Source organism: Gouania willdenowi, chromosome 3 (genome assembly GCF_900634775.1).
Source record: "Gouania willdenowi chromosome 3, fGouWil2.1, whole genome shotgun sequence".
NCBI classification, from domain to species: domain Eukaryota; kingdom Metazoa; phylum Chordata; class Actinopteri; order Blenniiformes; family Gobiesocidae; genus Gouania; species Gouania willdenowi.
The window spans coordinates 17,912,179-17,939,815 of record NC_041046.1 but is presented as its reverse complement, the minus strand read 5'-3'; positions in this window follow the sequence as shown (position 1 = coordinate 17,939,815).

The following is a 27,637-nucleotide window of genomic DNA, read 5'->3' as shown; positions in this document are numbered from 1 at the left end:
ACTGAAGAAACTGAGCACACAAACGCAAAACTAAAAGTGTAAACTCATTGTGTTACCTTTACTGCCACTTATCCTCTTTAAGAGGTATGAGCCGTTGCAGGTAATCAACCTTTATTTATCATTTATGTCAAACATAGCTGTTAACTTTTACAAGATACGCACTACATAATCTTTTGCAGTTGAGTTGTGTTGGATATCACTGGCATACACAAGGACTGTAAAATAGCTTTTAAAAAGAACCATTTCTCTGTTTCACGCACCAATGATAGTTATCGGACAATTACTGGGTTCCAGCACCTTTAAAATATTTCATACATTTGAAATTTAACAGTGCGTGTCATTTCAGTTTGGGGCGGCCATGGCTCAGTGGTAGAGTAGGTCGTCCAATTAACGAAGGGTTGGGGGTTCCAATCCCATTCTATCCAAGTCATCGTCGGTGTGTCCTTGGGCAAGGCATTTTCCCCACATTGCCTAGTATGAATGTGGTTTGTGAGTGAGTGTTGGTGGTGGACAGAGAGACCAATGACGCACTATAGCAGCCTGGCTTCTCTCAGTCTGTCCAAGGGCAGTGGTGGCTACAATAGTAGCTTACCACCGCTAAGTGTGGTGTGAAAGAATAATGCACTTCAATGTAAAGCGCTTTGAGTGTCTATAAAAAGTGTGGTATAAAATTCAATGCATTTTTAAATAATAATCCAGGGTAAACTTTTCATGAACTATTTCATCAAGGTTGTTCATAAGACCTTAGTGAGCATTTTTTGTGGGATACCATTATTTGGCAGCATACCCACTTCAACAAATATATTCTTAAGATTCGAACAACCTGACTATTTTATTAAAACATGACAAAGACCCATTAAATGCAACCTATCCTTCTCTTGAAAAAGTTTGCTGCAGTATTCTTCTAATACATGCAGGCAGAGAGAATACTGGTCTATTAACCATTCCAAATATTGTATTTTTAGGTTTATTATATTTCATAATGTGTATGTCTAGGATATAGCCTCTTATGTATGTGGAAAAAAATGGCACATTTCAAACTAAGTATCTTCTGTCTTTTGAATTACACAATAAAAACCTTTTTTAGAACAGTTTTTCCAATGGCCATAACCGAAAAAAATACACTTTGTTTTTATCACCAAAGTTACACAGGAAAAAATTAATCACCATCAAACCACTGATCATTTGAAATATTAAAGATAAAATCGTCCTAAAAAAAGAGAGAGAGCAAATTTTTTGGCAAAAGATAATTTTTGTTCACTAAGAAAATTGCCCAATAACCTCTATCATCCAGGTAGATCTAAGGAAAGTCATATCTCTGTACTTTAGAAGAGGAATCTAACAAATTAGGATGGATATTACTTAGACTCAACTATGACAGTAAAAAGTGTCCATGGCATATTCTCAAATTTAAAAAAAGGCATTACTTGACAGCATTCAAAAAGAAATAGAAGGCGTCATAATCCATTACATTGATGGGAGCGTGTGGCCTAATTTAGTCACTTAGACGAACAGGAAGTGTCTCCTCTGACCTTCATGAAGTTTTCCAAGGCCAAAAGCTGGCTTTTTGTTCTGCAAGAACTGAGGAGATTAAAAGAATATGGCAGGCCTTCTACTTAAAACTGCTCTGTAACAATGAACAGATTTGTTGGTGCAAAACTTGAAAAAAGGGAATAAAACCTAATATGAAATTAAGTAAATATTAACCTTGGAGCCTAAAACATCTTGCTTTCATGCAAAAAAAAAAAAAAAAAAACGTAAAAAACATTTTTCTTTTGAAAGTAAGTCACAATGGATTAATAAAAAATCTGGATTTCATTAAGTTTTTTTTTTTTTTTTTTTTTTTGTAAGGCAGCGTAGGTAATTTTTGAAAACTAGGATGATTTTTTAAGTAGCTACCTCCAAGTGCTCCGCTTTTACTCACCCTGTCCCCTCTGTGCTCTCTCTAAAGCTACTCCCCACACTCATATGCACGAGAGCGGGTGCCCCAAAAGCAGACCTAAGCTCAACGCTTGTATTGTGTAGAAACTATGTCGTCTCATGTCTCATTCAGCGGTGACGCGCTTTGAGTGTGGACGCAAGGGGTCGAGAACGAGCAGAGAGACAGATACACGTGATTGGTTGATAGAAAACGAACCGTCTTTTTTATTTGTCGCAAATTTTTACAGGTTTACAGTTGCTACAGATGACGGATTGTCTTTGTTCCTTTTTCAGTGCACATAAGATCTTAATTTCTGTCAGGACATGAAGAAAAATTCAACCAAAAACTTAAAAAGTGTATCTGGAGAAAATTACCTACCCTACCTTTAAAGCAAGGCAAGGCAAAGCAAATTTATTTGTATAGTGCATTTCATAAACAAGGCTACTCAATGTGCTTCACATGATCAAAAAGTGCAACAAAAAACCTTAAAATCAATAAGAACATTAGTCGGCAACAAAAAAAAAAACAATATTTAAAAGCACAGGCAAAAACATTTAAAATCATTGACAAGCACATTACATCAACAACAAGACCAAAAATCTCCCTCTCAATCATACGCAGAAGAGAAAAAAAGATGGTGATACCCGTTTGCATTGTTCTGCATTTGCCTTGGTTTAAATGTATGACAGTGCCCTCTGTGGGTTATTCTATCTTCAAAGAAAGATCTAAAATTAATTTCCAATTTGGCATGGGTATTATTTCTAATGTATTATCATGCATTCATGTAGCGTAGAGACAAAGCTCATTAACATTGATTACCTTTGTTTGAACTATTGTGCTGTTAATAAGCAGAATCAGGTGCACACACGCAATAATTATTAGTTTTTTAACACGATCGGATTTGTTGACCAAAAAAGTAAACATAGAAACTACATTTGTAGCAATCGAGACTGGTCTTGGTCTCTAGACCACATTTTGGTGGTCAAACTGGCTCGACTCTGGAATTTCCTTCAAGACCCTCTAGTCAGAAATACCTCTGAACACTTAATCTAGGCCTAATTCACCTCGCAAATAAATATCTTATTTTCAGATATTTAAAGGGGACATATTATACCCATTTTTCACCTTTTAAACCAGTTTCCTGTGGTATAAAAATGACATATCTGTGCTGGAGTTTGGTCAAAACATAAGAATCAAGCAACAGGGGAGGTTTATGACCTTGTATAAACCATCTCTTTCAGAGCGCTCCATTTTGGGGAGTGAGTCCCTGGAGTTAAAGACCTTCCCCGACCCCTCTTCCGCGGGGTGGCACACACTAAAGGTACGTTCACACCGAACGCAACTAAAGCGACTGAAGAGACTTCAAAATCAATGTAAATGATGCGACTTCAAGCGAACTCCCTTCAAGCGACCCAACTTGCGTGATTCCGGCGACTAGGTCCTGTGCAACCTCGTCGCTCAAAGTTGAAAAATTTTAACTTTTCAAGCAACAATTCCCCCATCCCTCACTGTCTGTAGAGCTGAGGCAGTAGCCCCTCCCTCCCGCGACAGTGAGACAGCTACAGCACGGCTGTACACTTCCTTAATTTATCAGGACAAAATTAAAGCGGTTAACTTGTTGAATAAGCCTACACTCTGAGTGAACTCATCCTTTAGTAACTCCGTAAGTTGATCATTTAAAGTGTAAAAGCGGCGCTGTCTATGATAAGTGCTGTAAAAGTGATCAACCCTCTCTCTCTCTCTCACGCACGCACACGTGCATGCACACACACACACACGCACACACACGCACAGTTCCTTGGTCATCACGTCATTGGAGCGATGAAGTGATAGAGTGACCAAAAAGCACCACTATGTTCAAGTGACTCATCACGGCCAATTGAAGCAACTGCAGACGCTACAGTCGCCTTCGGTGTAAAACGCACCATCACTCCTTCGCTAGCGAAAAAAACAATAGCGAAAGTTTTCATCAGGTTGGGGGTGGAGTCCATGAGTGGAGTTACCAGCGTAGGGGAGGGTATTTAGCTTGTGACGTCACAAACTGAGAAAGTTTTAATCTGAGAAATTTTCTCTGTGTTGTAAGACTTACACAGACCACAAACAAAAGACTGGATGGTTATATTTCATATTTTGTGTGCCGGTGAACACTCAAGTTACCCCATTTCAAAAGTGGATTTTTCATAAAATGACCCCTTTAAACAATTGCTGGATTTATTAATGGCTTTTATTACGGTAAATACAATAATTTATTTTTTGGAAGAATGTAGTAGATTTTTTGCACATTGACAGACAAAAATAAGGTATCTGTATCTATTTTCAAAGCACAAATGTATTTAAAAGAAAACTAAAATAAAAGAGAATGATATTTAGCTGTTAAAAATTGCATTGTTTGTCCCAGTTATGGCTTGTCTCACTTTTGGTCTTGACCAATCTTGGTCTCGTATAGTGTGGTCTTTGAGTACAACACTAATAAGATCATCAATAAAAGCTTTGGGAACACAGGAGTTGCTGCAACTACATTACCTTTTGACTTGAGTGTAAACATCTATTTCTTCATCACGATTGTATTCAAATACAATCTGAACATCAAATGTTTTGTTCTATTTTTTGTCTTTAAACCTTCAATTCACTTTCATGACATCCATTTCATTGTACTTCAATTGCTGCATCAAAACAAGTTTACCACATTCAATGACCTATTTATGCTGGAAAAAAATAAAAAAGAAGAAAAAGCAGCTTGGGGCACTGTTGCAGAAAAACCTCGAATGGTGAAAGTATTTGCTGCTTGGGTTTAATTAACTTTTAATGATGAGCAAATTAATTAATTTACATAACGATTCACACAGAAAATGTTGATCCTCCTTCACAAACCTACAACTTGACATGCTTGAAAATTGTAAAAATATTGACAAAAGAAAATTTCCATACACCAACAAAAACCTATTAGGAAAAAAAAAACAAAGGAAAGGCATTGTCAGCTGCTCGTTTAGTTTATACGTCACTATGTTTGCTTCACTATTGCGACATGACTCTCAGTTGCTGAAAAGTACTTATGAAGCCTTACAGTAGGACGATGTGTAAATTGGGACGAGAAACAGCTCAACCAAACAACATCATGATTGGAAATGTCAAATGTGTGATTGTTTTCTCTACTGTGTCTAAAACATCAAAACTTTAACCGTTCATGCTGTAAAAAACATTGCCGTGAGCAGGAAAATAATCCGTGGGAAAAAATACATCATGCGTAGTGAACAGTGTCTCAAATTGTTCGGGCAAAAATTAATCAATGAATGGAGGGTGCATGACCAAGTGAAAAAGAAGGGAATAAAAAAACAAAAATGTTTTGTCCTCAAAGGCTGTGTAACATTTGTTTGGAATAAACTACAAATTTCCTCTCTCATGATTCAATGTTTTTACCCTCTTACTTGTTTTAGTAACAAACCATGTGCTGTGATTATATAAATTACAGTCAGGGCTTTAAATAAACACCCGCCAACCCACCAATTGTGGGTAAAAATTTACCTTGTAGCGTTGCTAGCCATTTTGGCTGTTGAAAAATGAAACAAATACCACTGCATCTATTTGAATCGGAAGGCTGCAGAAACAATGCGACGAGTCATTGTTGCCAGATTGGGCTGTTTTCCGCCAAAAAAATTGAGGGTTAGATTTTAAAACGTAATGTATATCTGGCATCACTGCTGGTTGTAATCCTACATTTCCCATGAACACTGTTGTGACGTGTCATACAACAATTGTCTACGAGCTTACGTTAGCATGGTTTCCTGTAACTTTGCTCTTATCAGTCCATGAAAAACAGGCAGATTTGGACAGAAACCGTCTTATTGATTTGTTGATGCCATTGATCTGAGTTAATCAGAACCATTTGAAGATGATCTATTGAGCATCATTCAGCAGGTCTGAGCTTCCGAGCAGCGATTGTCACACACTCTCATATGTGAACTTCGTGCCATCGCTGCATAAATTAAGCAGCTGGTCAGCTGATTCTGGCCTGACGCTCCTGCCATCAACACGGCAAGAGAGTTTTACGGTCAAAAAAAGGAGAGAAAAACACAGTAGCTCCCTATTGACTATTGTTTTTTTTGAAATATTTTCTTGTACTAGAAAGGTTAACTGGAGTCTTTATTTCCATCTCCACTGTGTTTTGTGTCAACATTCACTGCAGCTGATCTGTGTGTGTGTGTTTGCACCTGCATGTCAGTTGTACTATATTACGGTGCTAAAACAATCACCACATACAGTTCCAAATTTGATGAATTGCATTGCGCCCACTGCATTAATTTATTTGCATTTCCTCCTCCCATTTTTTTGCACCCCTTATGCGTTCCGCCTACTTTACATATTCATCAGAAGGAAACACGCTAAATGGATTGTGGGCGCATTGTGACGCGCTGAAGACGTGCAGTCCTGATTCCCTGGAGTTTGTACCCCTTTTTAGCTCGTGGAGTGACGTTTGCACACGTTTTAATACCCCTAAACCTGTGAATCCGACCTTGAGTATGTTAGTGCTTAAATGAAGGAAACTCTGAGTATCCCATTCCTGAAAGCAAGGTAAGTTCTACTATGAGTATGTTACCATGGTAACATTCTCTGTGAACTGAACCTGCTCTCTGGCAGATTTTGTCTAAGAAACCTACCTGGCTCCGCCTACCTCAACACCACTTCTCAAGGAACACACGTTAATTTACCTTGACAGTCATCTTTGACACACATTAGTTACATCACACACTGTAGACGTGGCTCACATCGTTACTAATGTTGTGCTAATTTACGTGTTTTTGTTAACGGTAGTTTTCTTTATTACATTATAGATGCAGAGCATTTATGGAAAAAACACTGTATACTGTAGTTGATCTGCACGAAAACGCCTACTGACGTCTTTTGTAAAGTTCCCTGGATACAAACCTGAGGCAAATGTAAAGGGGATATGTCAATTTAAATGAATACTCATTTAAGGCTCGACTTTTATACTATTTCTTATTGTAATAGATGTATAGATATAAACCTTAGAGTTGATCATGTAGTTTGAAAGTTATGGTGGTTTTTAGGACGTCCAGATTACTCTGGCTACTACATTACATTAAAAATCAATATAAATAATGCAACGTCAAGCGGCCGTCACTGTCATTATAGCCGATGCAGCAGGAGGGCTGAACACTTCCTTAACTTACTAGGGCCAAATTAAAGTAGAATACTCGTTGAATACACCTTTTAAATTGTATTTATATTTTGAGTGAACTCGTTATTTAGTAACATTTGCCCCGCCTCCGGCCCGGCTAATGGCCGGGCCCTTTACACCCAAATAATAAAGTGATAATATAATATAATTTTACAACATACACATGCCCGCAACAGCGGGGCTTACAAGCTTTGGCACCACGGAGAGCGACTATGTCATGTTGAAGTCCATCAAACAGACATGAAGTATAACAAAACAAGAAAACAACAAAAATATTAGGCTACATGGTCACTAATATTACAACACAATTCAAAGCAGTTCAGCACCACTGATAGTGACCACATCATTTTGACACCTATTTTAAATATTTCAACTCAGAGCCTGTATCAGTAGCTATAAAGTTTAGTAAAACTGGCACAGCGGCCCACATGTTCACAAATACGATTTCAGTATGAAGTACAATAGGCCTACTCACCACTATTTGAAGGGCATACGACGAGCCTTGCCCTCCGCAAAGCCATGTCTCAGTAAAATGTTCAGCTTACGATCATCAATAAAGTCAGCAATCAGCAGAGCTTTGTTTTTGAGGGATTTAATGTTCAGCAGACAGAGTTTCAGACAGGTTAGTGGTGTGTATTTGGTTCTTTGACCAGGGGGGACAATACAATGTGATTGACAGGATGGACAGGAGTGCGGGGAGGTGGGCGGGGCTCAGTGGACTAAAAGGAGCAGATGTTTGTGTTGCTGTTGTGTTGATTGTACTGAAAGTTCCATCCAGAGCCTCTGTAGATGTTTCTCAGTTGTTTGAGAATGTAGTGGTGGTAAGCAAGCGGTGGTGGAGGGGTCCTGGAGAAGGCAGTGTAGCACTCGTCATAGTCAGACACAGCGCAATCCAGAGGAACAAGTTAAAAATCCACATGATGTAAGACGGTCGGCGTCGAAGCCCAGTGGCAGATGATCCAGGTGATGAAGCCACAGAACCAGCGCCATGGAGGCAGAGGAATGATGCGAGTTGACTGCAGCCCCACTGGAGACGGGAAAACAGCTGAGCCACGCTGGAGATTAGCAGGAGGCTAGCCGACCGGCAAAGCAAGCGTCCTCTGCGTTTGACAGAAATCTGTTGGCGCAGGCAAGCGTCCAGGAGAGCTAGCACGGCGGCAGTGGACTAGTCAGGCCATCAAGCCTGCCTTAGCCTATTGGTAAACCAGCTAGCTTTAAAACCAGTTTAGGCCAAACAAAAGTAAGAAAACATAAAACATGACACAACAGCTTTAAAGTAGATATGGACAGAACAGCAAAAGTAAACAAAACATTAGCAATGACAACAACTGCAAAGTCCAGCCCTGCTTTATTACATTTCTATTTGGGCCAAGATGTTTATTTCAAAAACTCATGTTTCCATGGCCACAAAGTCAAATTTATATTTATAGGCTAATGGTATGTATATTTTTATTGCACTTCTTAAACATGGAAATGTTGGGTTAAAAGTAAGTATTAAAGACAAAATTATGAACTAATTGAACTGACTGAATAATCTCTGTAAAGAATAAATAGTTCAAATAGACAAACATCCAGTTTTGTAAAACTAATATATTTACTTACATTTTACATTTCTGAGGGTGGGTGCACGGTCACCATATGATGTGTTTTGTTCCGTTTCTGTTGTGATGGACCACAGGCTGCATGGACAACTCATGGATTCAGGCTGGCCTGCATGTGATTTGCTGGCCACCTTTTGAATATAACTTTGAATATCACACGGTCGTACAACATGTCACTGTTAATGTGTAGGAACCAACTATTTTTGGTTTCAAACTGGACAGGCTTTTCAGTTTCGGTCTGAATACTCCAACCTGTTCAAAAGTGGGTCATTGAACAAGCACAAAGCCCTGCTGGTGTGGAAGCTAATTGAAGGTGAGAACCTGACACTTTTCATCCTAAAGTAATGGTTCATGGTTCCTAAAGACAGTTACCACAGCTAATGATCACTCATACTTGTATTAGTAACTTTTTTATATAATCACAGAAGAGGATTGTATCTCATATGCAACTCTATTTTGTATCTATGCATTTGAATCCATGTTCATGCAAAGAATACCAGTGGACAGTGCAGCAAAGATATTCATTTTGAGTAATACTAGAGCCAACAAATAAAGTGCCATAAAGGATTTCCCATTTATTGGTCATGTTTTAAAAAGAACAGTTGTGCCATAATAAATTCTTTGTCCTCTAATCTTTCATTACACACTCTCATTTTTATTGGGGCAGCTGCTCAAGAACTCATTTATTCATTCAGTCACCCAAAAGTGACCCCAAAAAAAAAGTAATGACTTGAATGAAGGAGATCCCTTTCTCAGGACTATTTTCCTTGAGATTCAAACCCCATCACAGTGTGTTTTAAGAAAATGTGAGAGACTTGGCAAAGTAGAAGAATACAATTCTGCTTAATTAATTCTATTCCTTACTTTAGGTATTAAAAAGCAATGGTCTATTTAACAACTTTCAGCAACACTAAATGGGTTATTAGTCACAGCCTAATCATTTTTCATATATTTTATGGATATATCCAGAGTTGGTTGGACTCCCTGGAGGGTCATCCCACAAGCCCCCTTGTTCCACACTCTTTTACATTTCTCAACTCGACAAAAGTCAGTTTCCTTTCCTGTCAGGAATGTAATGCTCTCTGGTCAGATATTCACACTAAACTGGTCCGGTCCCAAAACAGTTACTTTCTTTGTATGTTGTTACAGGTAAAAATGACCAAAGTTAGGCAATCACATTTAAAGTTTGGGAAGTTAAATCTAATCTGAACTCCATATAGATGCTCTTGTCCTAAGTTTAACCAACCTTGTGCATTCAATTCAATTCAACTTTATTTGTATAAGCGCAAATTACAACAAAGTCATTTCAATGCGCATTCCAAAATTAAAGATCCAGTATTGTGCTACTTTTCACCCATCTCCAATTGTTCTAAGAACCTTAACAAGATAGTATTTGAGGTTTAATTTCCCAAACTCGTCTGTTTTCAGGAATTTCAGCCCTCTGAAAAGTTTCTGACAGCTCCTAAAAACAAGCTGTTTTTGGACCTTCATCACAGCATCAGGAGAGTAAATCAATAACAGTCTTCCTTCTCCTCCTCACCTATTTTAACCACAGAAATAGTCCATTTAAGATGATAGTCCATTGTTTTGTCCAACTGCTGCTTCGCATTGGGTCACAAACACATCAGATCATCACATAAAAGCGATACGAGGCGGTATAACGGCTGCTAGAATTGAAACTGTCTGTGAGCATTCTCGCTGCACTTCGGAATGTCTTTAAACTGAATGTAAAGAAATTAACAGTGATATTAACTGTAATATGCTATGTTTGTTTTACCTGTGAGGTAGTTTGAGAGGGAGGAGCTCACATTCTTATGTAGGTTAGGAGGAGGAGTTTCCACCCTATGATGCATAAAGTGAGAAAAATCGAACTCGCCCGTTTGGAGCTGACTTTTTACAAAATGTGGAAAAACAACGGAGGGAGGAAACAAAACTTTTTCAACATTGTCCCTCTGAATGAGGCCAAAGGATGTTTATAACTGTAGAAAAAACATTATAAAGTGTTTTTTCATATAACTGCCACTTTAAAGCAGGGTTGGTCACTCTGTCTGAAGAAAATACATTAATACTAAAACCACTCAGACTGGCTAAAGATGCAAAAAAGCAACGCAACCAATTGGGAGGTAATTATGAATGTCTTAATGTAAAAGGAGGCCTAGCAGATTAGGTTTGGGAACATCTGCTTTAAATGTATTCTAATTGATAATACTGACCCATCAATCAAATGTGCACAAAGTTAATGTGTAACCTAGATGTGAAGCTATTACCCCCTCCAATGCTGAGGTCATCTGTGAGCTGACTGTGAACGGCAGCCATAATGCATCAAGCACGAAAAAACCTATCAAGCACTTGTCGCAGGTGCTAATGTCACACCTCCATGTGCCATATGGAGTGATGGCAGCAGTTACACAAATATTGTACATTTGTCACGGCTCTGTCTGTTTCATACTGTCTCCAATTTTCTAGCAGCTAGCGTTTCAATTTGGCTTCTACTCCACATGGCATTTGTCTACAAATCAGTGACCATGGCAAACGGTGTACAGCCCTTTAGAATAAAACCAAAAGACAAAAGAAGAAGAAAAAAAACACCTATGGTATTACACTCATCATTAACCTTTAAACACCTGCAGACGTTTTTTCTACACGATCTGACCTGCGAGAACAGTGAGAGTCAAGCTAATACGAATGACAACCCTGTGACATTAAGGTGTGTGAGTTAAACTGTGCTTGGAACCACAATACAAGACTGAAACATTTTCACTTGCACAGATTACATGATGTGTTCAAAGTCTACATGCTTAAAAAGTCTGTTCATAAAGTAAGTGAATTTAATGAAGATGGACTTGATTGTGATTAAATCGGGGGTCAAATTTGGATTGCCATTTATTTAATTTACAATAACATTCTAAATATAATTTTATTTTACTTGGAATTAAATTGATTCCAATTCTGATCAATTTGCAGTAACACTTGATAACTATCGGTTATAAGTTAATAGATCACTAAAAAAATGTTAAGGAGTCATAGATAACTTATTAACTGTTAGTTAACAACATGTAAATTACATGTTAACTGTATGTTAATGATTTATAACTACAGTGGGGAAAATAAGTATTACGTATAGGTCTGTAATTTTTTCATAGGTACACTTCAACTGTGAGAGACAGAATACTTAAAAACATTCTACAAAAACACATTGTATGGTTTTCAAATAATTAATTTCCATTTTATTGCATAAAATAAGTATTTGATAGAATAGAAAAAATGGAAGTTAATGTTGAATACAGAAACCTTTGTTAACAATCTTTTTCAAGAAAGGACAACCAGGCCAAAAACTCAAAGAAAGGGAGAGAAGGTTAAAAAATGGAAAACAACTGCTTACTCAGTTCTTCAGAGGTGGGCTTTAGAACACACATCTTTTTTAGGAAATATATTATTTCGTTTGAAATTAACTACATGCACTGTCGCACATTTAAATGCTGGAACATTCCTTTTGCATGTCAAATCTTAATTGGAAATAGTTATTTCTAAGAAAAAAAAAGGCTAGAGTGTCCCCATGATTCATTCTATATCTACCTTTTTTAACCTTTGTACACATTTGCTTTGTGTGTGTGTGTGTATATATATATATATATATATATATATATATATATATATATATATATATATATATATATATAGTTATACCCCCCTCTCCTTCAAAAAATTTTAATAAAAAATTACCAGCCACTCCTTAAATTGTAGCAAAAATATGTCACAAACACAATATTAAATACATCACTATATTGTAGAACAGATTTATAAAATACAAGCAATGAATATGAAGTCATAATTAGGTTATTGCAGTTTTTTTTTTACCTTGGGGTCAGGACCCCATGTGAGGTCAGCCTGGAATTAAAATGGGGTTTAAATGTCTAGTAAATGGTTAATTAAAAAAAATAGATAAAAACGGATTAAAATTATATTTTTAAATTGTTTTGAGTTATTGTTTTTCAAATACACATCACACACAATATCAAATAACCGTATCATATTCTTTAACTTTCTCAAATATAAATCTAGTTCAAATAAATTAGATAATAAAATATTTAAGGTGTCACTAATCCTCGCTACTCTGTATTTGTAACACACTTTAATAAACATGATCAAAAATGTATACTAGAAGGAAAAAGAATGTCTCTGGGGTCACTGGACATTTGTGATATCAAAATGGGGTCACAACCCAAAAACGGTTGGGAACTTCTGAGTTAATGTGAAGAAAAAAGAAAGCTTATATACAGTAAGTGTACTAGTATAGTTTCCGGGCGAAATAATAAAGTGTACATATTGGGGCCCAACAAGATGGTTTGTACCCAGGGCCCAAAATGTGGTACTACGCCCCTGGTGCACACTCACAGCCAGGGTCTGTAACGCACAGACATCTTCAGTTCTCAGATGAATATATGCGCTATTAGTTAAACTTCACAATAACGCTATAACAATGCACTAGATTTGGTCAGCTGACATGAACCTGAGTCACTGCACCATCTACGTTTATGTCACGTGACTCTGGTTACAGGTGTCCAAATGTCGAGGTGCACTCTGGGGTCCAGGAGATAAAGTCTCTCATGAGGGGACGAATGTCCAGGGAGTTCAGAATCTCTGTGTGGGCATGCATCAGAGAAAAGTGTGTGAGTCTTTTCTGGGTCATGGTGCTGTGTACCCATGTCTTCAAAAGACGCAAGGCAGAGAAAGTGCGTTCGGATAAGGCCATGGAGACAAGCGAGCAGGAAACCTCTTTACTCTGTGACCCACTAGTCTGCCTGACGTTGACGAGTAACTTCCGTGAATGTGAACCTGTGTTGATTAGGCCTAAAAATTATTACATTAAAATCCAAAATACACGTATTAGCCTACATGTGTCAAAATTATTTCCTCAAATATTCATAAGGAATTTATAAATTGTGCAAAATATTTTTAATAGGCTACATTTAAAAAAAGCACCCCCAGCAGCCCCACTGACTACGGCTCTGGTTTGAAGCCAAGATGAGCTGCTACTCTTGGCTTATGAAAGACAAGGCAGGCCTCGGCTGTGAAATATGTGAAAAAATTAAAATTAAAAAATTGCGAGGATACAAAGGGCTCCATTGCATTTTTTTTTTTTTTTTTGCTGTTTTGGACAAATAAAAAGGTAAGCACTTGTTTTATTTTCATTTTCTGCTGTGCTGCTGATTCATTAGAGGAGTTATGGCCTTATGGGTGAAAATGTTTGTAAATATTTTGTATTTGTGGGTTTTTGTGTTTTGAAAGTTTAGTGACCTTTGTGATGAGTGGCTAAAGCAGCAGTGATTTTGTGCTGTCCATGGTGCTGAAACATGGTAGATTTAACAGCAGATGCTGGGATAAAGTTTACAACACGACACAAAGCACCAAATATTCTTTGAACAAAAGCTTTCCATCAACGCAACAACAGCAAATAAACATTTATAAAATGTATTTTTGGGATCAAACAGTAAATTCAGGCATAGATTTTGTGGCAATGTTTATCTTGTTCAGTTAACAGCATTTATTTCTATATTATAAGCGCAACTTGTGGGACGAAGTGATTTTTAATGAGTAGCCAATGATCAGAACACTTTTGTGAGCTGTTTTAGAGCTTTTTTTTTCGATTTTTTTAAAAAATTTTCTTTTTAATCAAATGTCCCTTTAAACCTCTGTGATCAAGTATAACAAATCATACTTGAAGTAGCAGGGTGTGTGATAATACAGGCCGAGAATGACATGGACAGTATAATTTCAGAACCATTTATGTTCTATTATACATAATGACCAAGATAACGGCGCCTTCTTACGATCACTGAGAGTCATCAGTAAAATGACCTTTTATTCTCCTTTAGGTTTAGATCTAAACTGACACCCAAGTAAAATGTTCTACAGATGGTTTGGGCAAAATGTCAGCACCACCCTGTCTGTTTGCTTTACAAGCCTTCTATGTTGTCATTAATCCTCATGCTTATAATTAGCATAACAAAATCATTAATGTCTCCTTTTTATCTTTATTATCGTGTCTTTAATCCCTTTAGGAGCTGAGAAGCATGCCTAATCGTGAGGAAATTGGTTATATATGTGTTCCTTCAGCTTATTTTTTGACTCCAGTTGAAAAACGGAGCTGTGGGTTAAACAGTGATTTACTACCTATAGTCCACGTCTGGCTGTGGCAGGAAATGTTTGATACTTGTGAACAATTCTCTCACTAAAATGATCATTAGTTTACATGGCCTGCAAGGCTCTGTAGAGGCATTTCAACTGCCAGTGAAATATCATTTGCTAATGTCTGTGAATGCGTGAGGTGTGTCAGTTTACTGTTTACAAGACATCTCTTGTTCTTTTCCTCCCACATTTTATAGTTTTATAGCAGAACTCCTAATTTTGTATTCAGGTCAGGCGTTTAATTATTCTGTGTTCACCTGTCATGATTATGCAATCTTATATTCCACAGCACTCACAAGTGTAATTTATTTCTTTATAATGACGGATTACTTTCTTGGTTGCAATGAAAGAATGATAAAAACTAACTGCTTATATGAAATGCTATCTGTAATTTCAACCCTGTTTCACTGACCTCCCAGCACAGTTTCACAATAATGATTTGGAATTTTTCGAGCAGGGCAACATTATCAATATTTCCAAATTTTTTGTGTTGCTTGTCATGAAATTTTTTTGTGCTGCGCGGAACAAATTTGTGTGAAGCTGCATGGAATGAAATGTAATCTAATGCATGTCAATGAGATTCATCACCTTAACCAGTGGTTCTCAAACTTTTTAGGCTCAAGTACCCCCTTTGTCTGACATCAACATTTTGCTTAGAATACTATTTAAAAACATACAAAGCATAATAATGGAATGAATGAGTGATAACATATTTTAAAGAATATCATTTTGTAAATAAGTGGAAAAAAAACAGTATTTAATACAGTGGTTCCCAACCTTTTTTGGATCAAGACCCCATTTTGATAAACAATTTCTGCCGACCCCAAAAACATTTTTTTTTCTAGAATTATTTTTTGATAGTGTTTCAACTCAGACTTTTTTTTTTTTTTTTTTTTTTTTTTAAATGCATTTTAGTTGAACTAGAGTTATATTTCACAAAGTGAAAGTAAAGTATAGAAATATGGTACGGAAGAAGAATAGGGCCACGAGAAAAAAGAAATAAATGCGGAGCCACTGACAGAACAAAATCAAAAAAGAAAAATAAATCAAAAATAAAAATCACAATTGTAATCGTTTTTTTAGTCTTATCTATTTATTTATTTATTTATTAATTTATCGATTTTTTCCCCAGTCCTGTTTTTTTCCCCAGTGGCCCTAATCTTATTCTGTAAATATGAGTTTGTGCTGTTTTAACAAAAAAATAAATAAATAAATTAAAAAAAAAAATTGAAATACCAGCCAACATCATGTAAACTCCAGGCGACCCCACAAGGGGCTTTGTTAATTCACTCTCTCTCTCGCTCCCCCGCGTACCCCCATTTGAGTAACACCAAACTTAACCATAACCGTAACCCAAAGCCTGAATAAAATTGCACAAAATAATTTGAATCCAGACACGAGTTTGGAAAGTGTGTCTCGCAGCACAAAAAAAAAAATGCTGTAGTGTTGGCAAGCACAAAAATTATTATTGTGACAGTGTCATATTTAATGCAGAAGTTTGGTTGGCTGCTTGAGTGCAGGAAAATCAAATTAAACAAATAGTAATAAAAAGTTTAGCATGCCTGTAAACTGTAAAACATGATTCATTGGATTAAAATAACCATCTAATACCTATATAACCACAACTGGCTGTTGTTGGCTAAACCCCTGATGAGATAAGTTAAGGTTTCTTACTGTAAACATCAATACTAAAGTTTCAGATTCATGACTGGTTACTAGTTTACCTGCTTTGATGCTGTTGTATCTAAACCTCAAAAACAAAAACTCGAGGTACGACTAAAGTGGCTCATTAAAGACAAAACAAGATCTGAAAGATATGAAAGCACAAAACAAGTCAGTACATCTGAGAAACTGCTACAATCTGCAGTGCTGTCAGTGTACCGACAGATAAAAGATTAAAAACTTGCCAGTGAAACAGAGTGTGAGGACAAGATAATGAAAATAAAAGTGTGAAGTATATGTGTGTGTGTGTGTGTGTGTGTGTGTGTGTGTGTGTGTGTGTGTGTGTGTGTGTGTGTGTGTGTGTGTGTGTGTGTGTGTGTGTGTGTGTGTGTGTGTGTGTGTGTGTGTGTGGTAAGGTGCAACACAGAGGTAGATAAAGAAAAAGACAAACTTTGGTTGAATATGTGACAGTACTGTGGGAACAATCACTGAATCTTTAATAACTTGACATGTACTTTTACGACTTGCATCTTCAGTGTGCGTGCCATTAAAGCTCATCAGTGAATTTATTTTTCTTTTCATGCTTGATGAAAGCCTGCATCAGACAAGACTTTGAAGGCCTGTATAATCCCAGCATATCTTTACAAGCAGCTCCTAACAACCTTAATTTTTAGGGAACATCAGAGCTATTTGGAGCATATCTTAATGTCTGCCAAGCATAAATTTGAGGCAGTTTTAATACCTTTGTTTTTAAACATTATAAGGGTTTCCAGTATGTCACCAACTGAGGTCCTAACCAGTTTTGTGCCAATGCATCATCACCGAGTTCTTATATTTAAGTACAAGCACAAGGTTGCACTCTTATTTATTTCAACAAAAGATGCATGTTTGATTACTGTACCAAAAGTGTAAAATAACCCTAAATCTAAGGAGAGAAGTTGTGATTAAAACATGATAATGAATTGTCAAAATGTATAATGACCATGTTTGGACCTTCTTATCTATTTATTACACTTGGCAAGGAGATAATATCTTCACCGGTGTTTATTTGTTTGGACATTGGCCACATTTACATGGGAGCTTTAATTCAGAATAAAAGTTAATTCCTCTTTAAACTGACCTTGTAAACACTTAATTCCTCTTGCGACTAAAATTCTGAATTAAACTTAAAGGTCCTTTAAACATCATAAAAGTGCTATATGGGCGTCATACACATGCCCAAAGTGTTTTTTTCATTGATTCCCTCAATTGTTAGACTGTAATTTGCTCCTTTCTTACTGCAGGGCGAGCCCAAACACTTTGATGACGTGTTCCCACTTTAATGACAAATTTGACGAGGCACTGAGTTGGAGAAGCCGCGCCTCCAGGAAGCTCTCTGCCGTGATTGGCATGTAAACAGACACGCCCACGAAGGTGAGCATTTCAGTGTCCTTCACGCAATGCAGTTTATGTATTTTCTACAGTCTATGTATGTACCGTCTTATGTTTATAAAGCAGCATGAGCTCGGCTATGGAGTGGGTGGGCCGTCCTCTGGCCCTACGTCACCGTGCGGGGAGGAGGAAGTCAGTGTCCTGTCTACAGACAAGCCCACTTAGGAATATGCATAACATGGGACCTTTAAATCAGCATTATGTGACAGGTTTATTTCAATTTTAATTCCGAATTAAATAATTCTTCTATCTTGAAAACACTTAATTCCGCTTTAAGTTAATTCCGGTTGTTCTGCGCAGCACGACTTGCAGCAGTAACGCACTGGCAAAGCTCCGCAACGGCATAGGCAACACAGGCAATTGCCCAGGGCCCCAAGCTGAAGGGGGCCCTGAAGGACAGCTGACAATAGTCAATTTAAATGACAAAATAATGTAACTGCTTTGAGACGTTGCAACTATAGCACATCGGAAATCTCCCGCACGAGGCCCATTCTGAGTAGTCACTGACTCGTTGCTAGTGAGGCCCCTGACAGACGACAGATTTCAGCAACAGAACTTGAAACCCGCTGGACACATCACAATGACATGTCTAGAACCTCCCCAATGGGGCCCCACTACTAACCTGCATCAACGTGCAGCCCTTGTTGTCAAACACTGAAAAAATGAAGCAGACAAAAAAAAAAAACAAGAAAAGGATGAAAAGAAAAAAATGTGGTAGTGGTAAGTGAGAATGTGTAAGCTATGTGTGTTACCAGTGATGTACAGTCAGGGTAGACAAGGTAGGCAGTGCCTACCCAAGGGTGAATTGATATTTTGATTATTTGTTTTAATTATAAAATAATTATAAATGATTTATTTTTCAATTTCCGATAGCCTACAGTACCTATAAATTTGAAAGTGTCAGCATTTTGTGCTTTCCACAGCCCAAGTGACTAAACACCGCTGTTTCCTGGTACGGCAGAGGAGGAGGCCACACCCCCTCCCAAAAGCACACGGCTGTTCTGCCTCTGTTCCCATAGCGTGTTTTTATATGTTTGCGCATGCACAGTCAGTTCCCCAAGATGAAAAACATTTATGTAAAAAGGCAGCAAAGACGTAAAACGCGCTATGCTAAAAGCTATACGTAAGTTCACAACGCATTAGTGAATTGATATCACCTGACCGCTGCTGTTACAATCTCTAGCTAGTGGGTGGGATAACACTACAGGAAGGATGACAGCGCTAAAGATGATATAGAAACTTTCATCAGGTCAGAAAATTGTTCATACTTTCCACAGTGAATGGTAGGATTGGCTTTGTGGATGCACCTCACTGAGGCTGTTCTGAGTAGTTGTTGTTGTCATTTTCTCCATGTTTGTGTTTCCAACACAAACAACAGAATCACTGCCGTGTCATGAGACATATCTTGTTGGGAGAGGCGAGAGGCTATACTGAATAATTGTTTGTTTCTTTAATGGCGTTTTACAATGTTGATTTTGTTTGATTAACACTTGAAATTGTCATTGGTGTCGACATTGGTGGTCTAGATTTGCAAGCCCTGCCTACCCAACCCTAGTGCTCACGGCACGTCACTGTGTGTTACATTTTAAAAAAGTTTGTCTCAGTTTGTACCAAACTCCGTCCTCCACCAAGCACCAGAAAAGTTAACTTCCCTTTTAAGTCAGTGTAAAGTGAATTCAGCCAATTATTCTCAACACATTCATATTGTCTATATATGTATATATTAATCATTCAAATTTCACTGTGTGGTTAACAACACACTTCTGTGGTATGACAAACTTAGAGCACATATTTATTCTTTCTTTACACCAATTTTAACAGCTTTATTTCAAGAAGTAGTCCAGCTTTGCTTACACAGTATGTGATAAGTCTTGTTGCCAATGGCTGTGTACATACATTCATAGCCACACAATAAGTTAGTCATTTCCAGCCAATGATATTTTCTCCCAGAATAAAGTATGTGTTGTCAAATGCTACCAGCATCAATCCTGCTGTCAATTTAGTCTGGACTGTGGCGAATTTGTATTTAGAATTGAAAGATAATATAGTTATATATTCAAACATTTTCTGCTAAATGTTACATTAAACAAAATGTTAACATGAAGCATTAAAGTTGTTACTGCAAATGAATGTTCATTATTTATTCCATACATACAGTATCTCAAATGTTGAGTGTTTGTGTAACACATTACATGTACATTGTGCTCTTTTCTTTTTTCTTTCTCAAGCTGCTTTGTTGAGGTTTTTTAGACCACCACCACCACCACCACCACCACCACCACAACAACAACAGTAGACATCTACATGGAATGTTAAGAATATTCTTAAACATTTGCTTCCTATACAATTTTCTTTCAACAATATCAACCTCAGATCATGAGGGAGGCCTTGAGGAAGAAGATCAGGACATGATGGCAGCACAGCATTCCATCACCACTTCTTCACCACCCTGTAACACCACATCACCAGAAGGTACTCCAATAATAGCAAATCAAATAATATCAGATGATCCTGCAATCCTGTGCCAAAAGCCATCGATGACAATGCTCCATGTCAAATTGTGAGAAAACTACCACTGCAAATAACTGACATGGACTTCCCCCAAAATTCAGAAAACCCACCTCGGAGATTCACCAAATAAAATTGCAAAATGACAATGAGTAATTGTGAGTGCACTCGTACTTCTTCCTTTTGTTGCTTGGTTGCATTTTTATCATACTTAAAATGTTGCACATTTCAGTTGTGTTTGTTTTTCTGGCATTTATTCTATATATTGTGTATAAAGTTTGTATTCAGTTTAGATAGTTATGTAATTTATTATTGATTTGATATGTTTGCTATTTAATAAAGTATTTCTTTATTGATCCGTCATCCTGGACTTCATTCATTACATACTGTGAGGCCCCAAAGTCCTTCGTAACTGCAGGGCGCAAAAAAGCGCTTAAGTCCAGACGGGAGAATAGACCCTTAAATTCCTGGAAATCATCAATCTCCAATCATACAGTTTGTCTTTGGACTTCACTCTCAAAGTTATACATGTTGTGCAAATGTTTAGGAGGAATTAAATCTGTGCCTTTATTTTCTATTTTTTTATTTTTTTTATTTCAGATGTCATTGATCCACTGAAGCAGAGGATGAATGCTGTAGCTTCTAGTGGGAGAAGTGCCCTCACACCTGTGTGATACGCAATGGATCAATGTTTACCATCAACCTGTTGTTCCTTTAATACATGACTTTCTCATCTGCCTTGCTTCAGTTAATTTGGGGCCAACATTGTTGAATGTATTATCACTTAGATTTGACACTACACAGATATATGTATGAATTGAGTGCTTTAAGAACAGAACGTCACATCTTTATGTAGGTCAAACATTGTTTTGGGTTATACATGTGAGTGTACTAAGAAGAGGGATGCTGGATCTGTGGTGGACACAAAGCTGGACTCTCTGGTCTCAGACCCTGGAGAAAACTCCATCCATCACTGCATTGGACCATGATCAGAGGAACATGTTCAGTCTCTGAGCTGCTCCACAAACATTCAGAAGTCTTTTTATCCCCCTGGACATAAAACTACAACTGATCAATGTGTGACAGGGGTAAATTATCACATTCACAATTCACTGCACAATATTATCTTACTGCTGTATGTAACCTTACTGGGTTATAACACTGTCACAGCTAGTTTATTATACTAGTCTGCCTTTTTGCATATACAGTATGTAGCTGCTCAGATTTAATATTTACAAATTCCTATACAATTTGTTTTAAATATGTGTTCACTATGATGATGCAGCTCTTTTGATTTATCAGCATCAAATTACAGTTGTACAGTAACACTGCCATGTTATCAGCGACCTATGTCTGCTCAGCAACAAGTTCAAGTTGCTGTGACGCAGCGAACAGGACGGAGACGTGTTCGTCTTTGCTTCTTGTAGGTTATGTTTTTGAAGAAAATCCTTTAATGCAGTAACCCGTCCACCGTCTAATGTCGGCAACATAACCCATGGTGGTTCTCAGTGGTCAGGGAACAGCAGCAAACGGAATTAAAAGGATTAAAAGGCCGTAACTTACTATGTACAACGCGCTCTCATAACAAGCAAAGAGCCCTCTGAGCTCGTGTTTGTATCAAATGACCCCTGATGTCACCAGCCCCACGGCGCCGGTTTATTAGCATAACTTCCATGCAACTTTACTAGTCTGAAGTTTTTTCAGGGCTATATACTATAGATAATAAATGTTTTTATTGTATGATCTATGGTCACACCCTCAACGTCTGTAAAGGAGTTTTAGACGTAAACAGGAGTTCCATAAATCAGATTGATTGCTCAACCTCACGAACTGGATGTGCGTCTTCGCGTAGTGAAATTGAATTGCGTGCAGTGAATATGAGTTTTGATTATTGAATTTTTGGAATGTATTTAGATGTTTTTTTCAACAGGAAAAAAATCATTTCAAGTGACTAATTCAGGTTCAAAACAGTACATTCAATTTCAAGTTGTTACTTTCAAATTCATTACCAACTATTCAAATTCAGTTTCTAGTGGCACAAATCTCAGCCCATATCCCGCAGCTCCGCTCTGCATGCTCCGTCTCTCCCTCAGTCACTGAGGTTTGCGGGTCTTTTCCGTTAGCATTTAGGGTTTCTTCAGCTTCAGGTTGTTTTTACTTCCTTATTAACCAGCAGAGTTCTGTTAAATGTGGGTTCATTGAGACGTGGTGTGACTCACGTTGAGAGCTTTTTTTTCTTTTTATGTCCCTGTGGGTCGTCAGAGTTTTTTAAACACTTTCTTTTTCACACACCTGATGTGATAATAAAACAAAAATTTAAAAAAATCACAATCATGTTGAGTATGGAAGCTCTTGTTCATTGTATTTTACTTCATAATTGTGTAGGAGGATATGGGTTATTAATAATGTGTTATATGAATGAGAATATTAATTATAATTATTAATATTAATATTAGCTCAAAAAATGCCTGGGTGCCACCTCTTAAAAAAAGGAAATATGTCTAAGTTTTTCTTTAGACTAAACTAAAGTATTGAATCAGGGAAGTGGACTCCTACACCTAAAATACACAGCTTTAATAAATCAGAGGAATCAACAATTACAGTTTAACCTTTTATTTGCATAATTCAGTAAGAAACGAGAATAATGTGCTGATTAAATCATGATAAAATGCATTTCTAAGCTAATAAAAGTGAGGATTACATGTAGTAAAGTGAATCACTATTCTAAACTAATCTAGACTAATCAAGAATAAAATTATAAAGCGAGCTCATAAAACAAATAGGGAAAGACAGACAGGGGATAACGGACAAACGTAGATGTGGTGGATTGTGAGTGGAGTGTAGATATGAGGATATATTGAAATGATGTGAGTGAAAGCTCTGCTGGTCCAGTGCTCGCTGATAAGTACCTTAAGATGAGTCTGGGTTGGGCCTGGAGACGTACTTGGTTTGCAGGAACAACGTTTGTGTGGCAGTAGAGCTGCGTTGTTGTGCCGCCATTCAGTTCTGAGTGGGTTTCTATTGACCGATTCACAACCCCTTCTGGGTTGATCGCAGCCGGTTTCAGAATAGGAGATGTTGGAAGGTCGGCTTTCAGGCACGCTGTTTTGCATCTTACACTTTCGCTGCGAGCAAGGTTCTTAAAAATCTAACTGATGCAACTACAAATAAAAGAAAAATTAAACGAAAGACTGGAAACATGAGGGAACACGTGTGAGCATGAATGACTGCATTCAAAACTGAAGTTTTTGAAGCAGCGCGTCTTTTTGAAAGAATTTGGAGATGCTTTTTGGAGGAGGTGTTTTGGTTGATCATTCAGAGATCATATTGTTGATTGGGCAGTGTCTCTGCTTTCAGCTTGTGGTTGTGTCTCAAGTGTGGGCGTGAAGTGGAATGACATAGACAACAGAGGGAATTCCTAAACATGGAAAAATGCCTAATAATTAATTCCACATATTTCAAAACATCTTTTCAACATCAAATCTTGAAATATCATGTATTATGAGACCAGACAAGGCTGAAAAATAGCATAGTTAGTACTTCATAAACTGGAATTTTTCTTTACCATATGGTAAACTGTAAATACCTTTAACTAAGCTTTGTGATGTTTTCTGGTATTTCAAGCACCTTTTTAATGATGAAACATTTTAAAATAGCATGTTGGTTATTGAATTACCTGAAAAGAGTGGCAAAGGACAGACAATATTTGCAATTTCAATTTCTGCAAGAACCATTCCAATAATGCTTTCCTTTGTGACTTTTCAACCATAGTACAGTTTCTTTGTTCTCATTTGAGTGGGAAACAGAAAGCTGGTATTATTCCTGTGTGACCTCTGGTTAGGGTTCTGGAGGTGACAAAATCTGCAGGGTGTCGGAGCCCAGAGTTTGAAAACTTAGCATGTAAACATTGACTGATCGTTTCCTTTTGATCGTAATGTAAAAGAGAAGTGATAACAGGAGCAAACTGTTCTTGGAAACTCCTGTTCCTTTGTTCGAACAGGAAGTAGGGGAAAGTCCCCCTGTGGGGCACGTTTGCATTTCATTGAATAGTGAAACTAGTGTCTCTAGGTCAGGGTTCAACTTGGAGGATTTGAGTCCCTACAATTGCAACCAAATGCGTGGTATTCATCATTGCAGAACTAGTTCTGTAAATAGTTTGGTTGCTATCGTAATCAAAAGCATTTATCTGAAGCTCAATGCTGATGCTGTCCTATAAACAGTTTTCTAATCAGCAATAAATATAACATTCTGATCAACCCATATCAATTGCATGCTTAAAATAACATACAAGTCAAAGCCCCACCCATTCAAAGACAACCCAACCCACTTCCGGGTTAAATCCCACTCATTTTTGGGTTAGGCCCCGCCCACTCGAGTACAGATAATTGATATGGTTAACAGATAATGCTGTACTTGCTCATCCCTAGTTACAACCCAACTTTACCTTCACACTGGGTCTATTTATCACCTGCTGTGATGCATAGTGTGATTTTCAGTGTCAGCACAATGTGTACACAACAGTTAATCATATTGGCTTACGTGAATGTGCATGAGGACAAAGGGGTGCATTTATAGTTCCCACAGATGGGAGGCACAGCTGACTAAAGGCCAAACAAGATTTTGTAATGGCAGTTGAAAATAACAGTCCTGTTTGATTGTTTGCTTTTTATTTAATTGGAAACGAAAAGACAGATCTCTGAAAGCACAACTCAACTGATGAGCCAGGAGCCTGACAAAACTTGATTCTTTTTTGTGTCACTGTGATAACACAAAAATGGTAAAAGTTCCACTTTTATGAGTTTGTCTGGAGGGAAAATTTAATCATTTAATGCTTTGTGGAAACATCTGTTGAACCTCATTGCACTGACAGATTTTCAAAGAATTACCTATTTGCAGAAGGCTTCTGTCATGGGGTGTAAGGAGAAGAGGACTCAGAAGTCGGAATGGGATTTAGATTCTTTATTGCTTGGAACCAGGCCGTAGTTACAATCTGGCAGAGGCACCAGGGGAAGTAAAAGCAGGATGACCTGAGGGCAGAGCAGAGATCAGTGTTTTGAGTTCTGGGCGTTGACAAGAGGCCTTGTTTTGGGCACAAACAGGACAGGCATTAACATATTCTTTCACCTCCTTCGAGATGCTGGACTACCATCATGCTGATGAATGATGAAACTCGTGTTGTGGATACCACGATGACAGGCAAAGCGGCTCGTGTTGGCCCAGTGAATAACCTCCGAGTCCAGAGCAGGAGGAACGAACAGACGTCCGGGGGGGCATTCTGTTGGCACCGCCTCCCCCTCCATTGCTCGGCGGACTCTGGCTTCTATTGGCCATTGGATAGCCTCGACTATTTGGTTCGGGGAATTCCGGGACACCGCTGGCATCAGATGTCTCATAGACTCGTAAAGGGCATCAGGCTTCCCATTCTTAGCGCCTGGCCTGTAAGACAAGGTGAAGTTGAACTGGGAGAAGAACAGAGCCCACTGGCTTGCCGGGTGCTAAGTTGACAGGCCGTACGGACATATTCCAGATTACGATGGTCTGTCCAGACCAGGAACAGTTCCTTGGCTCCCCATAGGAGATGACGCCACTCCTGCGGGGCTGCTTTTATAGCCAGGAGTTCCCGATTCCCCACGTCATAATTTCTTTCAGCTGAAGACAACTTCTTGGCCAGAAAGGCACATGGATGAATCTTATGGTCCCATACCGACCTTTGAGAGAGAACTGCCCCTGATGCCTATATCGGCCGCGTTTACTTCTACAATGAACTGACGTTCTGGTTTGGGACGTTCTGGTTTGGGTGTTTGCAGGATGAGGTAAAAGCTGTCATGAGTCTCCTAAATGTGGCGGGAGATGCTGGAGGACAAGTCTAACCTGCTGTAGCTGCACGGGAAAGGAGGAGGAAAACACAAAGATGTCATTCAGGTATACAAAAACAAACTGGTTGTGGAAATCTCTGAGTACATCGTTAATTAGATTTTGAAAAAACGCTGGAACGTTTGTTAGACCAACTGGCATCATCAAGTATTCATAGTGACCAGATGGAGTGTTGAAGGCCGTCTTCCACTCTTCCCCCTTTCTTATTAGGACCTGGTGGTAGGCATTACGCAGGTCCAACTTTGTGAAGATGGTGGACATCTGTAGCTGGTCGAATGCCTGATTGATTGAAGGAAGGAGGTAACGCTTCTTAATGGTCATGTCGTTAAAACTGCAATAGTCAGTACATGTTCTGCAAGAACCATCCTTATCCACAAAGAAAAATCCAGCACCAGCTGGGGAGGAGGAAGGTTGGATAAGTCCATTTTAGAGGGCCTCCTGGATGTATTGTCCATGGCCTGTCGGAGGCAGATAACGCATATAGGCAGCCGCGGGGAGGCACAGACTCTGAAAGGATATCAATGGCACGATCAAAATCCCTATGTGGAGGCAGAGAAGTTGCTTGGACTTATGAAAAAACCTTGTATAATTAATGGTAGCAACTGGGAACCCAGGGCTATTCAGCCTTTGGGGAGCTGATCTTAGAAGCTGGCTCCTTACAACAGATGGCGGAACAGCACGGGTCCCACTGGGTTATTCTCCCCATCTTCCAGTCAACAGTGGAGGAGTTATGAGTGATGAGCCACGGAAGACTCAACACCAGGGGATTAACCCTGGACTAAAAAAGGAGGAAACACATCTCTTCATGGTGTCTTTGTGTCATGAAATTCTCACCGGTTTAGTCTGATAGATGATCCTCCAGATGATGCATCCATCCAGGGCCCTGGCTTCTTGTGGTTCCGGAAGCGGCATGCTGGGGATGTTCAGAACAAAAGCCAGATCCCAATCTATGAAGCTCACATCCACTTCGGAATCCACAGTGGCCATGGAATGGAAAGTGGAACTGTTATGATACAGTGAAATGCCCGTCAGGGGGCACCAAAAGGACGATGAAGAGAACGTCCGACTCATATGTTGAGATCTAGAGAAGGACTAACAATAAGACACAGATGCTCTCGTTACTCCCTCAAGAGATGGGACTGGCCAAGTTGTATTGGTTCACCGGGGAACTGTGACACCAGGGGCTCCAGGATCCGCCGTCTCAGAAAACCCGGAAATTGGAGCAAGTGTGAGTGCTCCTGCTCACGCTCTTGC